Here is a 17,012-nt window from a genome sequence, read left to right on the forward strand (position 1 = left end):
GCGTTATACAAAACCGTCCTCAAAGCTGCTCCTCTGCTGATAATACCAGCAGATGAATGGCTTTCCCGGCGATGATGCGAGAGTGCGCAGCAGCGCTCAGCACCGGTTTTGAGCTGAAACTTGGTGTTTTGAGCGTCTTTCAGCTCAAAGTCGCCCAGTTTGTATGGGCCTTAAAAGTCATTGCTTTGTATAGAACGTCAGTCATTATCTGTTTCTGTTAGTATCAATTCTAACAGTGTATGGGAAGTTGATTGTAACCTAAATGTTATTAGAACATATTGTTACATAGAAACATAGAATTTGATGGCAGATAAGAACCATCTAGTCTGCCATTTTAGCCTTTAGGCAATCTCAATGCTATTTGAACATACACACTATATGATGAGTAAACACTATACATTAAACAAAAGAAACAATGGTGTACCACAGTGGTGCTATTCAGATTTAAATTAATACTCCTCAAAGAACATTCTCTTTTTGGGAGTTCCTTTTAAATTCCAATTTCTTTTAGTGAACGAGATTTAAAAGAAAAAGCATACAGTATAGTGCAATATTGTCCATACAAAAATGGCTATTTTCATTTCTCCAATCGCACACACGTTTTGTAATACTTATTGCGCATATTATTTATATATATATATATATATTCATTTGAAATGGCAGCCTCTCTCTGATCCTATTGAAATCCTAGATCTCAAAGATTGATTGAATAGTGCAATATCGTTTTTTCAATAAACAGATTTATTACACGATGAAACATATAAAATGTAATGTAAAACATATAAAAGCATATCACCCATCCAGTTACATCCAGGGTGCGTGTGGTCGTGGGTGCATGTGGTCAGCATCTCCCACGATGTCATCTCAGTGGGCGCCGCTAAAGACAGCCAATGTCCTAGGAGTCACTAACTCCCAGCACTGGGCCTTTTCTGTTACAGGCCTCAGGCCTTTCCACATGCACATCAAACATCGTTTGTATCTCCAACATGGGAATGGCCATATTGGTTTGATTCACAAGAGTTTGCCAATTCAGTAATGGTTATTCTGACATCATATATATATACCCTGAGACCATAGTTGCCTAACCTCCTGCATTCTGCAGGAGACTCCCTGAAATAGCAGCAATCTCCCTCTCTCCCTCATTTGTCTAGCAATCTCCCTCATTTCCCCTAGCCCACATTACACTGTTACTTATTTTTGTGGAAAAAAGGAATGAGAGACAGATACATTTACATCTAATCATCAGCACCATTTCCCAGCACTTTAGCAAGTATAGTAGCTCTCACTAACTGCTTTGGGGCTCATCTACATTTGGATATAAATAATTTTACAAGATTCCTCTCAGATGTAGCAGTACACACCCACGCTTCCAGGTGCCATAATCACAATCTTTTTTCACAAACTCTCCATATATGGAACTAGACACGCCCTTTGGGTGGAGCATGACACGCCCCCTCAATGGTGCGCTGTGCAGAATTCTAGCACCAACTATAGTCTCCCTGAAACTAGTTTGCAAAAGTAGGCAAGTATGCCTGAGACTGGAGCCAGAAGTCAGTCAGTACAAGGGTGTCCTAGGAGTAGCAGTTTTCCAAGCTCTCTAGTACTTCTGCTTATTCAGTGCCTGCAGCATTCCAGTCTGCCTGCAACCTGACTCCCTCTAGTGTCCAGTCCAGGACATTGCATCCACTATCAGAATACTTGTTTTCAGATTGCCTTCTACACCTTCTGGTCTGTCTACCTGCTATTAGTACCTGCATTGCTTCATTCTCACTACAGCTGTCAAGTCACCAGTTACAAAGACTAACATCAAAATCTGTACTAAATACAGATACCTGCTGTTGCCATTATAATCATCGGTGAACCTCTCCTCTGATGGCCATAGTGATACCCAGTGCATACTTACCTGCAGTGACCTTACTCAGCAGTCCTCATCATTGTTCTATTCAAACTGAGCCTATCCATAATTACCAGTTACTCTCTGGCTCATCTAGTCTTCTAGAGACTCCATCTTCCCCTGTGAGGGGTTCCTCCACAGACTCAGTACTCTCTATGCAGATGACATTCAGTTTGGAGGAGATACATGTGGGTAACCCCGGTAAAGCCTGCTCCATCTTGCTGGAAAAAAACCCGTTTCGAGTTTTTCGTATTTTCTACCCTTCCTGTTGGGGCAAACTTTAATCCTCTTTTATAGGGTATAGTCAATCCTGGGTCACGACTATAAGGCTGGCCCGACAGCCATGATTCTGTCCCATTCTTGGCTGGCTCGACGGTGATTCTGCAGGCAGGATTCAATGTCCTGCCTGCCGAACACCAAAAAGGGGGATGGCCATGAGATACAGCAGTGTATCGTCGAGCTGCTGCCATCAGCTCGACAATCCACGGCCATTTTTGGCAGAACGGACCAGACTGCTTCTAAAGTTGAGCCCGTTCTGCTGAGATCCCTGTTCCATGTTTTCGGCAGGAATAGCGGCGGAAGATTGAATACCCCCTAAAACTTTTTCTTCATCCGTGGTTAATATCCTACTACTAAGATTAAAGATTTTGGTTATCTCTATTATTGATTTTTCTTTCTCCCCAGAGATATTTTTTTATATATATTTTTATATATATTTTTCCCTCCTCTCGTTCCTCTTTTTTTCTTTTTATATATAAATGTTAATTTATTCTACTGGGTCTTGGGGAATGAAAAAAAGGAGTTCTTTCTTTATTAAATGTTCTTCTCTTTCATATCTATTGTTTTCTTGATAGTCAATTTACAGTATGTTTCCTTGGATACCTATTCTGGTTATTTTCTCTCCAATTATCCTGACCATTATTTCTCTTTCTCCAATCCTGGTTTTTAGTAAAATTTCAATTACAGCGGGAGAGTCCTCCTAATTGCAAACTGTCCCGCAGCCTCTTCCAAGGGTCGCAGCATTCCATAGGTGGGAAGGCAGGTTGGAGGATCCTGCGATCACCGCTGGTGTTCACTGAATTCAGTGCAGGGAGGGAGCTGGGGGTTTGTCCAGCTGCTCAGGGAGCGCTGTCCCCCCAAATGATGCAAAGGGGGGTTGTGGTGCTTGCATCCAACCCCTGTATCTGAGGCCCTGCCCCAGTGACGTGCGGTGAGGTGAGAGATTGGCGAGGCACTGTGGCCCCATTTTTTAAATGGGATTGAGTCCCACCACCAAAGCACGATACAGCAACTCCAGCGACAGTATCCCCACAATGCCCAATTGTGAGAGCTTTGACGACTACCCCCTAAGTATGTAAAATACAGGGTATATATTATATAGAAGCAGTGATGAAATGGACTGCTTCTATATATATACATTGTATTTTATATTCAGATGGTGTGATAGAATGAAAGAAAATCACCCCCCCCCCCCCCCCCCTAATCTGTGAAAGATGGCTGCATAAGGGATTCACTAAAAACTTTCCAGATAGTGCAGCTCCCTCTGGAACCCATTCCTTCTGCCCCAACACACAGACCTCAGATCACAGCATAGCCCCATCAATCATTATATACCTATGTGTGAACAATCCTAGACATGCTGCTGAGGTTGTAGAGATAAGGGACGGGGTAGGGGCTGACCTTGTCCTGTTTAGTGCAGTCAGAATCACCACGGACAGAGACAGACTGTGCTACTGATCAGTCTTCACGGAGCAGGACACAGCTGAAATACTTTGCTTGCAGGAACCAAGGCTGGCTCACAGAAGAGGGGGAAAGCCAGTGCACAGAGAGAGGAGGAGCAGACGGGGGCAGAGTGGATTTTATTAGCCGGGACTCGGGAGAGCTCTCCTACCTCTGAACTGCAGTGCACTGTGCTGCTGTCTCACTCCTGTCTGTCTGACCCAGCGGTGACTTCACTGTTGTGGGAGGGATTGATTGAGATTACTGGACTCCGACTTCGGCACACCGAGGCAGCACATGGTACTTAGGAGCTGTAGTATGTTTCAGAGGTGATCTCCTTAGCCCGCCCCTGCCCGCAACCATGACAGCGGATACAGGCTGTCAGTGTGTGACAGCCTGATCCGCTGTCCTATCACATCTGTCACAGTGACAGGGGTGTGCCTTGTATATGGGCTGAAGGCACATCCCTGTCACTGATGCAGATGTCTAGGTGCCGCTTCCCCATTGTTTTTCAATGGGCTTTACAGCCTCTTTCTCTGCCCGTGATTAGCCCCGCCCCCCCGCTGCTGATCGTTTGCAATTGTCAGCGGGAGGCACAGCTCCGGCAGCCTCCCACCCTCACAACAGTGTCCCACCTAATATTTTATAGAAAAAAAAATACAAATAAGATATTTATTACACAGTATATGTGTTATAAATATCTTTGTATTTTTGTTCCTCAATTATGACAGGTGATGCACTGCCTCCCCTGCCTCCCCTGACTGCACGTCCCTGCCCTGCCCCCTCCATCTGCTTCCCTCGCCCCTTTCTCTGCTCTTGGGACTTTGGAAGTTGGAAGGTATGATAAAGTTAACTTTTTGAAGAGCTTTTCAGCTTTTATATTATATTATTATGCATATAATTTGGAACTTGATTTTCACAGATTGTTATATACATGATTTGCAAGACATTTTAAAATTTCAGGAAAATCTGTTACAGTATCTGTAATATACCACACATTATACCAGTGACTGTCACTTGGAGGCAGTACATAGTCATACATCTGCTACATTGCTTTTATACTGAAATTCTGAATAACTAACACTGTTCTCAAATTGGATATGAATATAGATCATCCCTTGATTAAATGTTTATTTATTTATTTATTAGCAGTTTCTTATATAGCGCACACAGATTCCGCAGCGCTTTACAGAGAATATTTTGACCATTCACATCAGTCCCTGCCCCAGTGGAGCTTACAATCTATATTCCCTAACACATGTACACGCACACACAGACATTCTAGGGTTAATTTTTGTTGGGAGCCAAATTAGCCTAGCAGTATATTTTTGGATTGTGGGAGGAAACCGGAGTACCCGGAGGAAACCCACGCAAGTACGGGGAGAATATACAAACTCCGCACAGTTAGGGCCATGGTGGGTATTGAACCCATGACCTCAGCGCTGTGAGGCAGTAATGCTAACCATTACACCATCCGTACTGGTGCAAAGTGTTCATCTTATGTCTTAATGTGCTTTTGATTCAGTATTTTAACTAAAATAATAGTGCTATGGCAAAGGGTGATGGTTTGAGGAAGAGCAGACATTTTAACATGGAGTTTAGTAAATGTTCCTTGTAAATTATAGGGTTTTGCTGAGCAGACAAAACTTAGATTTTGCTTACCTCCAACTCTGGGCCTCATTCTGACTCGATGGCTGATCTGCAAAGTTGCAGATGACTGCGAGTAGATCGCCACCCAGATAGAAAGAAAACACGCTTTGCGTAAATTCGAAAATGAATTGCGAATGGATTGCAGATCCATATTTTCACAAGCCTTTAAATTATTAGTCTGACCCATCTGCAACTCTGTAACAGATAGAGGCTGATTAAGGCTGGCGCTGACGGCACTGACCCTCCCTTGAAATGCCTGGGCATGCCTGCAGTTTTTGGACACTCACAGAAAACTGCCAGTTACCACCCAAAATGCTGATTTCCTATCGATCAAGCTCCAGCCACTTTGCATTATAATCTAATCGCTTTTTCCAAACCAATAGTCCATCCCATCAGGGAGGCCAGCTGTGATGGGCTCTATAAGGTGATTGGGTGGGGAGAGTATTGAGGAAGTGCTAGGTAGCTGCAGTGCAGCCTTAAAGGACAGTATAAAAGTCAAGCAAAACAATATATTTCAGGGTTGCCTACTTTTAAAGTCTCCTCTACAGGAGAAGCCCAGAAAGGAGACTGACTGTCAGCAGCACTTTGGGGGTGGGTCCTGATGTAGACGTCATCAAGCCCCACCCCCCAGTACTGCAAATCCCACAATTGCGGGTCTTCAAGTAGGGGGCGGGGCTAAATGGCCCGATTTGCATCCATCTTTAGCCCGCCCCTCCCCGAAAGGCCTCAAAACGCAGGAAATGAACGCTGCCGTGAGGGAAATGGGGGGGGGGGGCAGTATCAGGGAGGGTTGCCCACCCTTCCGGGGGGCTGGGAGGGTAGGCGACCCTGATATATTTGAATGGTGTTTATAACGTTATACAGGCTTATTGATCTTATTACACTGACAGCTTCAATTGTGTCATGATCAGCATGGCTTCCTCCTGTGCTACAGTTGTGTCTTCAATTATGTATTATTAATTTTATTTATTAACATTTAATTTTATAATGCCAGTATATTTTGTTATGCTTTTGGGATCAATACAATAATGGAACAGTAATAAAACATGGCTGAGTAGGTAAGAGTACTCTGCTCACAAGCTTACAATCTATAGGGAAATAATCACTGATACACAAGAAGAAGTATGAACGCCAGAGATAGAGCTATCGCACTAGGTCTAATTATCTTTCATGAATTTTAGGAGATATAGAAAGGCCCCTCTTTTGTGTTTACTTGGCTTTAGTTGATGCTCTTATTAAGGGGGTGCAGCCTCAGACTTTTGGGGTAATAACATGCAAGAAGGAAGAACAGAAAGATGTCCGTTGGTGGTGCACCAGAAAGTACTGTAATATTTAACTTTTAATAGATTTTAATCAAATGCTTTTTTTTACTTTAGTGAAATATGTTCAAAGTAAAGAATTGTGCAAGAAAAATAAAGTGTGATTCAATTCAAATTTTAAAAGATCACAGGTGGAGCTAATTATTTCACATGCGATTCTGTGAGGAGACCTGGAAACGTGCACTGTTGGGGGGTCCCGAGGACCGAGGTTGAGAAACACTGTTATAGAGGGTGCTAAATAAATAAGTAGATCTTGATTGGCTGCCCATAGCAACATCCCATGTGAAATAGAACTCCCATCTTAGTAAATTTCCCCTTATTGTCTGCTGCTCCTCTCTGACCCCTCCATTGGTTACCTATATGTTTTTAGATGTATGGACAGTATTTTTTAAACATATTGAATGTGAGGAATAAAGAAGAATTCATAGTCAAGGATAACACATATATATGCAAAGAAGTTTGAGGAGTAGTGTTGATATTCTTGTTATTAACAGTGATAGAGATATCTGAGTGGATACTGCTATTGACCAGATTAATCAGTATTAATTCGTTTTAAAGGTTGAGGTTCCAAGATAATATCTTATACAGTAGGTTAATTACAGAAATACAGTAATATGGAGCAGCATAGATAGTCATAAGTCTGGAGAGAATAGGTAGATATAATTTTTATCAATTGTCGTGGGTGCTGAAAGGGGTATGGATCACTAGGTCACCAGCAAGTAGGTCGACAAACATTAGGTCGACACCACTGGGTCGACATACAGTAAGGTCGACATGACCTTAGGTTGACATGGAGGAAGATCAACATGACTAAAGGTTGACATGGGTTAAGTTGACAGGGTCATTAGGTTGACAGGGTCATTAGGTCGACATGGGTAAGTCATATGAAGCTGTCTTGTTTGTTGGTACAGTGATTCAGGTGCAACAAAGCATTTCAGCTGCAATAAGGAATGGTTTTCCTATATTTATCGAATGTCACCCTATCACCATTAAAGGAATTGGCAGTCAAGTTCGCACAGCTACAAAACTTGAAACAATTAAAGCTCACTTATAAATTGCTGTTGTTCTTTAAGTGAATTGTGGCCTCTATGGACTTAGACCATAGAGGCCACAGTTCACTTAAAGAACAACAGCAATTTATAAGTGAGATTTAATTGTTTCAAGTTTTGTAGCTGTGCAAACTTCACTGCCAATTCCTTTAATGGTGATAGGGTGACACTGGATAAATATATAGTGCAAATCTAATGCAGATTGTATGAATTGTATGTAAATAGTACAGAGATAGCAAAGATTACATAGCACTCAAATCTTAATGTGGGGTACACACCAGGACGATTTGGCCCAAAATTAGCCAATTTAGCTACAATCTCGACCGATTGTATGTAAATTGGCCATGTTTTGGGCCAATTCACTGCCGTTCTGATGCTATCCCGATCCGATGCGCGGCCCCGCGGGTCGTTAGGTCTTTTCTGAGATCCTACCTGCAGGTAGGATCTGAGAAACAGAAAAACAAAAGAAGGGTGTACACCGCACTACAATATTCAATCTAATTTCAACACAATATTAATAAATATATGGTGCCAATTGAATTCAGTTAAATGATTATAGTATTTAATATTATTGCCAATATAAATTAATACATACAAATTAAAAACAAAGAAAAAATGTTTGTTTTTTAAAAATAGAACACAAAAATGGTAGGTGCTGCTAAATTGGACATCTGAGAGGGAATTGCAAATGTTATGCCAGTTCATACGGTACCGTGTTGGCCTCTGTAGGGAAATATCGTCCGTTCCTATGGTGCCTTTGTTTTGTATCCTTATATTGGATCCAAATGGAAATGTGGGGGTCCACTTGCTTGGTAACTTTCCTTACGTGGAGTATTTTCACTTAGGGGAATGCACTCCCCAGAATTGGCAAGGTGAATGACCACTGGGTAGGTGGGCCGGCTTCTCCGTGGCAAAGTGCAGCCGTGGCAAAGTGGAATATGCAAAAGGTTAGTACCAAAGGCTGTTTTGGTCTCCAGAAATGTTTTAGAGGTGCTTGTGGCAAGGTGCAGTAGAAAGGTCCCTCTCCTCCCCCAACGCGTTTCTCCCATATAGTGGCTTTATCAAGGATCTGAGAAACGACCATTGAAGTGGGTGCAGGTCGCGATCGGATCGCGATCACATCAGGTCCATTTTCTGAGCGGGTCGTTGGTGGGTCGCAGGCTCCGTCAGCTTGTGAGCGGGTCCTACGTTCCTGTAACAACCCGCACACATGCTGCATCGTGCTGATGTGTACCCAGCATTAGTCAAATAGCAAACGAATCTCACCGTGTGCACACACCATTAGAACTAAGTAAAGTATATTGGATACATTTAACATGCACACTAGGGCATCGACAGCATGTACAGATCACCTTACATTTAAATTTTCAGCAGCAGGAAGTGGTTTGAATTTTTTTATATGTCAATCAGTTCTTGCTTGATGTGTAGGTTTCATTCTTAGGGCCAGATGCACTAAGCTTAAAAAAATGAGTGGAAAGCGATAAACCACCAGCCAGCCCAATGAGATGATAAAATGGCTGGTACTTTATCATCGGCCAAGGGTCTGCATTTAAAGAGGATACGATGTCTAATATGGGGCTTCCACCTTCCCCCAAACAAGGGAGTTCACTTTCACGTTCGCACAGGGGAGTGATGTTTTGCAACTGCGCATACGCATGTGCAGTCGATTGGTGCAAGTGGCCACGGTGAATTGATTATTCGCCAGCCACTCAAACACAGCAGTGCGGGTCTGGGGTGGCAGGGCGTGGACGTGCCCATGGGAACACCTAGCGTTTCATGGGCGTTCCGATGAAAACACTGGGCATTCCCATGGTGATGTGGCCATGATGTGGGGACAGGCAGCTTATGTCAGCAGATGTCAGCTGCCGGCCCTCTTCCCATACAAGGTAGCCACAAATCTAAGACACCAGAGAGTGCCTTAGATTTACGAACATCTTAGAATTAATTTGATGGTCGGCATGCGAGGGGGGGGGGGGGGGCGCAATTGGTTCACTCGCAAAGCTGCTATTTTCACAGCTTTGCAAATCAACTTAAATGGCCTCCAAAGTCTCAACAGCCTTTATCAATAAACCACTCCATTGATATAAGTATCAGTAGTGTTTACAGAAGTTGTAGGATTCTCAGCAAGAGGCTCATTTTAACAATTATAAACAGACTCTAAATTCTGCCCTCGATGTATTCTTTGGGGTTTATTTACTAAGATGGGATGTTCTATTGAAGATGGGATGTTGCCCATAGCGACCAATCAGAATCTACATATTTATTTAGCACTGTCTAGAACAGGGGTGACCAACAGTGGGCACATGTGGCCCGCGAACAGCTCCTGACTCATCCACCGCTTGGTGCTGCTGTATGTGTTCCCGATGGCGGCTGAATGTGCGTGCAGCGTAGTCCTGTGTAGCCAATATTTAGCCTGTGCGTAGCCCACACAGCCGCCATCAGGCACAGGCACACATACAGCAACACCGAATTGCCCGCCCCCCGCATGTCACTACAGCCGCAGTGCCACCACAGAGGATGGGTGAGTCGCCGTGACTGCATGGAGCTGCAATCAGCGCCATTTTTCAAGGCTGGCACACAGGTGTTTGGAATATCTAAAGAGGGGCAGGTGTGTGGCATTACTAATGGGGACAGGTGTGTGGCATTACTAAGGGGGAGCTGGTGTGTGGAATTACTAATGTAAGGGGCAAGTATAATGGGCCTACTATTGTGTTGCATGATGTGTAAAAGTGTATATGGTGTGCTACAATACATTCAAAGACACACCCCCTTTTGAGTGACCACACCCCCTATTTCTGGAGTGCGGCCCTAGAATATCTGCTGCAAGTATTAAGTGGCCCCCCAGTTGAAATAATAATTGCCCACCCCTGGTCTAGAAGATAGTAGTTAGAATCTGATTGGTTGCCCATAGCAACATCCCATCTTCAATAGAACTCCCATCTTTGTAAATTAGTCCCTTTGAATCAGATGCTGCTATTTATCAGAAAAGAGCAGAGATACGTCATTATTTAAAATGTTTAGATTTGATGGAGGATGCAAAGGACTGTTATTATCCCAAGTATTGTGATGAATGTTACAGAACTATTTCTCTTCTGTGCATCGTTAATGGCTGTTTTCAATGTGAAAACATATATATATATATATATATATATATATATATATACATACATACATATATACACAGTCTATTCATTCTTCTTAGAACCTGTCTGTTTCTGTTATTTCCTTCTGTCTTTTTGTCCAAGTTTTCCTTTACCTCTCAATTAATTATTTTCTGGGAGCAGCTAGAAGATTTCACATACTCACCTGTCAAGATGTTTCCTTTCATCTCTTTTAGTAGGTGTACTCACAGCAGGGTCACTAGGAAGATGTGTGATAATCAATGACATCTCTCACTGTGCTTTAATTCTTTTGCACTGTAGTGTTTTTTTCATTTGCTGCACAATTTTTATGTATCTTTTTTAGCGTAACACAGTATTGGTCTATGGGGTCATTCCAATTGACTCAGGAAGCTGCAAAGCTTGCAGCTTACCAAGTCCATGTGAATCCCCCCCCCCCCCCCCGCCGCCCCTATTTCCCCTTACGAAGATTCATCCCCTCACATGTGCCCACAGCAGGAGAAATTATTCGATGTTCGACGACCATCGAATGATTTCTCCTACCTTCGCAGATATAATTCAGCCTCAAATGACCTATATATGTGGCCACTGGGACGAAGACATGGCAGGCGGCTGACGTCATTGGCCTGCCCACGTACCCATGGGAACGACAAGCATTTTCATGGGGAGGCCCATGAAACACTGGGCGTTTCCATGTCCCAGTGCCACCACCACCCCTGTCCGCCTCCATTCCTCCCCTCCGTGGAAGGCCCGGTGACAGTATAAATCACTGAGGCCATAGGGGCAGGGGCCGAATTTGTTTCACTCACAAACAGAATCGGCCCCTATGTAGAAAAAATATTTATTTAAACATAAGTGGCTAATCTATTATTTTTTGTAAAATAAGAATACTTACTAACAAAATCTGTAACAGAATATAGGGACTGAAATAAATCTCCCAGTTTGAACTGGTTCTGACACTTCAAATTTGATAGATTTTTGGTGTTTTAAAAAGTGGTCAAAAGCGGAAACATTTATTTTTTTATCTATCCTTCATGGTCGATATAACAAAACACTTGTCAGATTTAAATCCGTAATTGCAAGAAAAAGATCAAATTATGATAAACATGAATAACCAAGCATTCCAGGGCCACCGACAGGGGGAGTCTGGGGAGTACTTGAGTCCCGGGCCCCGCCGCTCTGACATTCAGGTTAGGGCCTGGGCAGCTCTATCCCAGCGCTGAGCCACCCCACTCCCCCTCATTTTGCCATCCAGCGGCTGGTGATTTATTGAGTCTTTGAGTGACGAAACGCGTTGGGCGTGGTCTCCTTCCAACATCATTGTGCAGAACGTTCCTGGTCCGCCTAGACGCATTGATGGTGGTGACGAGTCCCGGTCTCCTGCCTACTGCGGTTGCAGATTTCATATGCTTGGCAAGCTGTTTGCTGTTAACTTACATGTATGTGAGCTTGATTTTATAGTAAAAATACTTTCATTTTAATGCTCATTTGGTGCGCTATTTTCCTTTTCCTTGTATATTCCTGGGGGACTCCTGAGCCGTGGTCGGGCTCTTTAGGAAAAAAGGCTGCAGACATACCCTCATCTACACGGACGCATGTGAATCTGGGTGACTGTGCGCGGTTGGACTTCCAATACCTGTATATATGTGCAGAGCTGGGCGATAAATAAGAGGTTGGGGAAGGGGGGGGGGGGGGGGGACTATAAATTAGTCCCGGGCCCCACAATTTCTAGTGGCAGCCCTGAAGCATTCAGATGTTACTTTTTTGGGCAAAAACAGAAAATGACAACTTAACACACTTTCCAACCTGCAAGTCTTACAAAACCAGTGAACCTGTTTCGTACAAAAAGTTTGCAGAAAAAATTCAATGTCTTAACAATGAATTTGAAGAAAAGTTTGAAGATTTAAAATTATTTGAATCCAAGTTTTATCTGTTTTCAGCTATTTTTTCAATTTGAAATAGAAAAAGTGCCAGCTCATATGCAAATGGCAGTAATTGAGATTCAGTGTGATTCAAATTTAAAGCTGAAATTCAATGAAGTTGGTGTACCTGACTTTTATATCTGTAAGTATGTGCCTGCACAATATGTAGAAACTCGCAAGTTCACGTGTGAAATTATTTCCATGTTCGTAAATACCTACCAGTGTGAACAATTATTCTCATTAATGAAAGGAAATAAGTCTCCTGCTAGGTCCAGATTGACAGACTTTCATCTTGGTTCAATTTTAAAAGTTATAACATCCAATAAGATTTCTCTTGAAAGTTGGTGACTACAAATACCCCTTCCACACTGCACTTGTTAAACGGTATATTTACGTTTTTTTTTCCATCAAAAACGTTTAAGGCTGCAGTGGGAAAGCACCAGAGTTGATTTACCAGTTAAAGATAACCGGTAATTCAACATGTTTAACCCCTTCCCGCCGCAGCCTGTTTTTGCCTTCCTGACAGAGCCCTTTTTTTCAAATCTGACATGTATCACTTAAGTGGGGATAACTTTTTTTTGCTTTTACTTATCCCAGTGATTTTGAGATTGTTTTCTCGTGACACATTGTACTTCAAGTTAGTGGTAAATTTGGGTCGATACAGTCTGTGTTTTTTTGTGAAAAATACCAAAATGTCGTAAAAAAATGGAAAATTTAGCAATTTTCAAAATGTTAAATTTTCTGCTTGTGAGACAAATAATCATACCACTCAAAATAGTTAATAACTAACATAGACCATATGTCTACTTTATGTTTCCATCATTATTTCAACCTCCTTTTAATTTTTTTGGACACTAGGAGGCTTAAAATATGAATAGCAAATTCTCAAATTCTGTATGTGAGACACCCCCATAAATGATGCCATTTCAAAAACTGCACCCCTCACAGTATTCAAAACAGCATTTTGGAAGTTTGTTAACCCTTTAGGTGTTTCACAGGAATTAAAACAAAGTGTAGGTGAAATTTCAAAATTTCATTTTTTTTGCAGATTTTCAATTTTAATACATTTTTCTAAGGAACACAGTAGATTTTACTAGAGAAATGTGACTAAAAATTGATTCCCCCAATTCTTTTGTTTTCATAAATATCCTATATGTGGCCCTAGTGTGCACGTTGACCAAACCATAGGCTTCATAATAGAAGGAGCACCTACTGTACTTGATTTTGGAGCCTCCTTTTTATGAGAATATTTTTTAGGCACCATGTAGGTTTCTAGGCACCATAAGATGCTAAAAGTTAGGAACCCCCCCACAAGTGACCCCATTTTGCAAACTACACCCCTCAGGGAATTCATCTAGGGGTATAGTGTACATTTCAAACCCCCAGGGGTTTCACCAATTGTTGTACAACTGGGCTGTGAAAATGAAAAATTACATTTTTTACACAAAAATGCAGTTCTGGCTCAAAATTTTTCATTTTCACAAGGAATGAAGGAGACAAAGCACCCCAAAATCTGTGCCCCAATTTCTCCCGAGTACGGCAATGCCTCACATGTGACCAAAAAATACCATTTGGGTGCATGGCAGGACTCAGAAGGGAAGGAGTGATATTTGGATTTTGCAGCACAGATTCTGGTGGAATGTTGGTGGGTGCTATGTCGCATTAGCAAGACCCCCGACGCACCAATACAGTGGAACCCCCCACAAGTGACCCCATTTTGCAAACTACACCCCTCAGGGAATTCAACTAGGGGTATAGTGTACATTTCAAACCCCCAGGGGTTTCACCAATTGTGGTACAACTGGGCAGTGAAAATGAAAAATTAAATTTTTTACACAAAAATGCAGTTCTGGCTCAAAATTTTTCATTTTCACAAGGAATGAAGGAGACAAAGCACCCCAAAATCTGTGCCCCAATTTCTCCCGAGTACGGCAATGCCTCACATGTGACCAAAAAATACCATTTGGGTGCATGGCAGGACTCAGAAGGGAAGGAGTGATATTTGGATTTTGCAGCACAGATTCTGGTGGAATGTTGGTGGGTGCTATGTCGCATTAGCAAGACCCCCGAAGCACCAATACAGTGGAACCCCCCCACAAGTGACCCCATTTTGCAAACTACACCCCTCAGGGAATTCATCTAGGGCTATAGTGTACATTTCAAACCCCCAGGGGTTTCACCAATTGTGGTACAACTGGGCAGTGAAAATGAAAAATTACATTTTTTACACAAAAATGCAGTTCTGGCTCAAAATTTTTCATTTTCACAAGGAATGAAGGAGACAAAGCACCCCAAAATCTGTGCCCCAATTTCTCCCGAGTACGGCAATGCCTCACATGTGACCAAAAAATACCATTTGGGTGCATGGCAGGACTCAGAAGGGAAGGAGTGATATTTGGATTTTGCAGCACAGATTCTGGTGGAATGTTGGTGGGTGCTATGTCGCATTAGCTAGACCCCCGAAGCACCAATACAGTGGAACCCCCCCACAAGTGACCCCATTTTGCAAACTACACCCCTCAGGGAATTCAACTAGGGGTATAGTGTACATTTCAAACCCCCAGGGGTTTCACCAATTGTGGTACAACTGGGCAGTGAAAATGAAAAATTACATTTTTTACACAAAAATGCAGTTCTGGCTCAAAATTTTTCATTTTCACAGGGAATGAAGGAGACAAAGCACCCCAAAATCTGTGCCCCAATTTCTCCCGAGTACGGCAATGCCTCACATGTGACCAAAAAATACCATTTGGGTGCATGGCAGGACTCAGAAGGGAAGGAGTGATATTTGGATTTTGCAGCACAGATTCTGGTGGAATGTTGGTGGGTGCTATGTCGCATTAGCAAGACCCCCGAAGCACCAATACAGTGGAACCCCCCCACAAGTGACCCAATTTTGCAAACTACACCCCTCAAGGAATTCAACTAGGGGTATAGTGTACATTTCAAACCCCCAGGGGTTTCACCAATTGTGGTACAACTGGGCAGTGAAAATGAAAAATTAAATTTTTAACACAAAAATGCAGTTCTGGCTCAAAATTTTTCATTTTCACAAGGAATGAAGGAAACAAAGCACCCCAAAATCTGTGCCCCAATTTCTCCCGAGTACGGCAATGCCTCATGTGTGACCAAAAAATGGCAGGACTCAGAAGGGAAGGAGTGATATTTGGATTTTGCAGCACAGATTCTGGTGGAATGTTGGTGGGTGCTATGTCGCATTAGCAAGACCCCCGAAGCACCAATACAGTGGAACCCCCCCACAAGTGACCCCATTTTGCAAACTACACCCCTCAGGGAATTCAGCTAGGGGTATAGTGTACATTTCAAACCCCCAGGGGTTTCACCAATTGTGGTACAACTGGGCAGTGAAAATGAAAAATTAAATTTTTTACACAAAAATGCAGTTCTGGCTCAAAATTTTTCATTTTCACAAGGAATGAAGGAGACAAAGCACCCCAAAACCTGTGCCCCAATTTCTCCCGAGTACGGCAATGCCTCATGTGTGACCAAAAAATGGCAGGACTCAGAAGGGAAGGAGTGATATTTGGATTTTGCAGCACAGATTCTGGTGGAATGTTGGTGGGTGCTATGTCGCATTAGCAAGACCCCCGAAGCACCAATACAGTGGAACTCCCCCACAAGTGACCCCATTTTGCAAACTGCACCCCTCAGGGAATTCATCTAGGGCTATAGTGTACATTTCAAACCCCAAGGGATTTCACCAATTTTGATACAACTGGGCTGTGCAAATGAAAAATTACATTTTTTTACACAAAAATGCAGTTCTGGCTCAAAATGTTTCATTTTCATAAGGTATGAAGGAGAAAAAGCACCCCAAAATCTGTGCCCCAATTTCTCCCGAGTATGGCAATGCCTCATATGTGACCAAAAAATACCAGTTGGGTGCATGGCAGGACTCAGAAGGGAAGGAGTGATTTTTGGATTTGGCAGCACAGATTCTGGTGGAATGAATGGTGGGTGCTATGTGGCATTAGCAAGACCCCCGAAGCACGGTGAAATGATGAACCTAATAATCCATAGATGTGTGGTATATTTTAAAACACTCCTTTATACATAGGCCGGGTTTGTCGGGGCAAGTTTCACAGTGGAAAATAGTATCCTTTCTTATTCCCTTTTTATAGCAAACTTTGCACCTTTTTTGTGTCCTGCCCTTTTTTGCAGTGGAGGGGATTTCGTTAGGAAAATGCTGCCCTGGTACAATACGGGGGCCAGTACTAGAAGTACTGGGGCCCTCTGCCTGCTGGTTCCCAAATATTAGGCCCTTTATGACTTCCTCTTGAAAGTGCATAAATGTCCCCCTCTGGCTGGTAGAACGGAAT

Source organism: Crinia signifera, chromosome 1, assembly GCF_055691185.1.
Source record: "Crinia signifera chromosome 1, ASM5569118v1, whole genome shotgun sequence".
In the NCBI taxonomy this organism is placed as follows: Eukaryota; Metazoa; Chordata; class Amphibia; order Anura; family Myobatrachidae; genus Crinia; species Crinia signifera.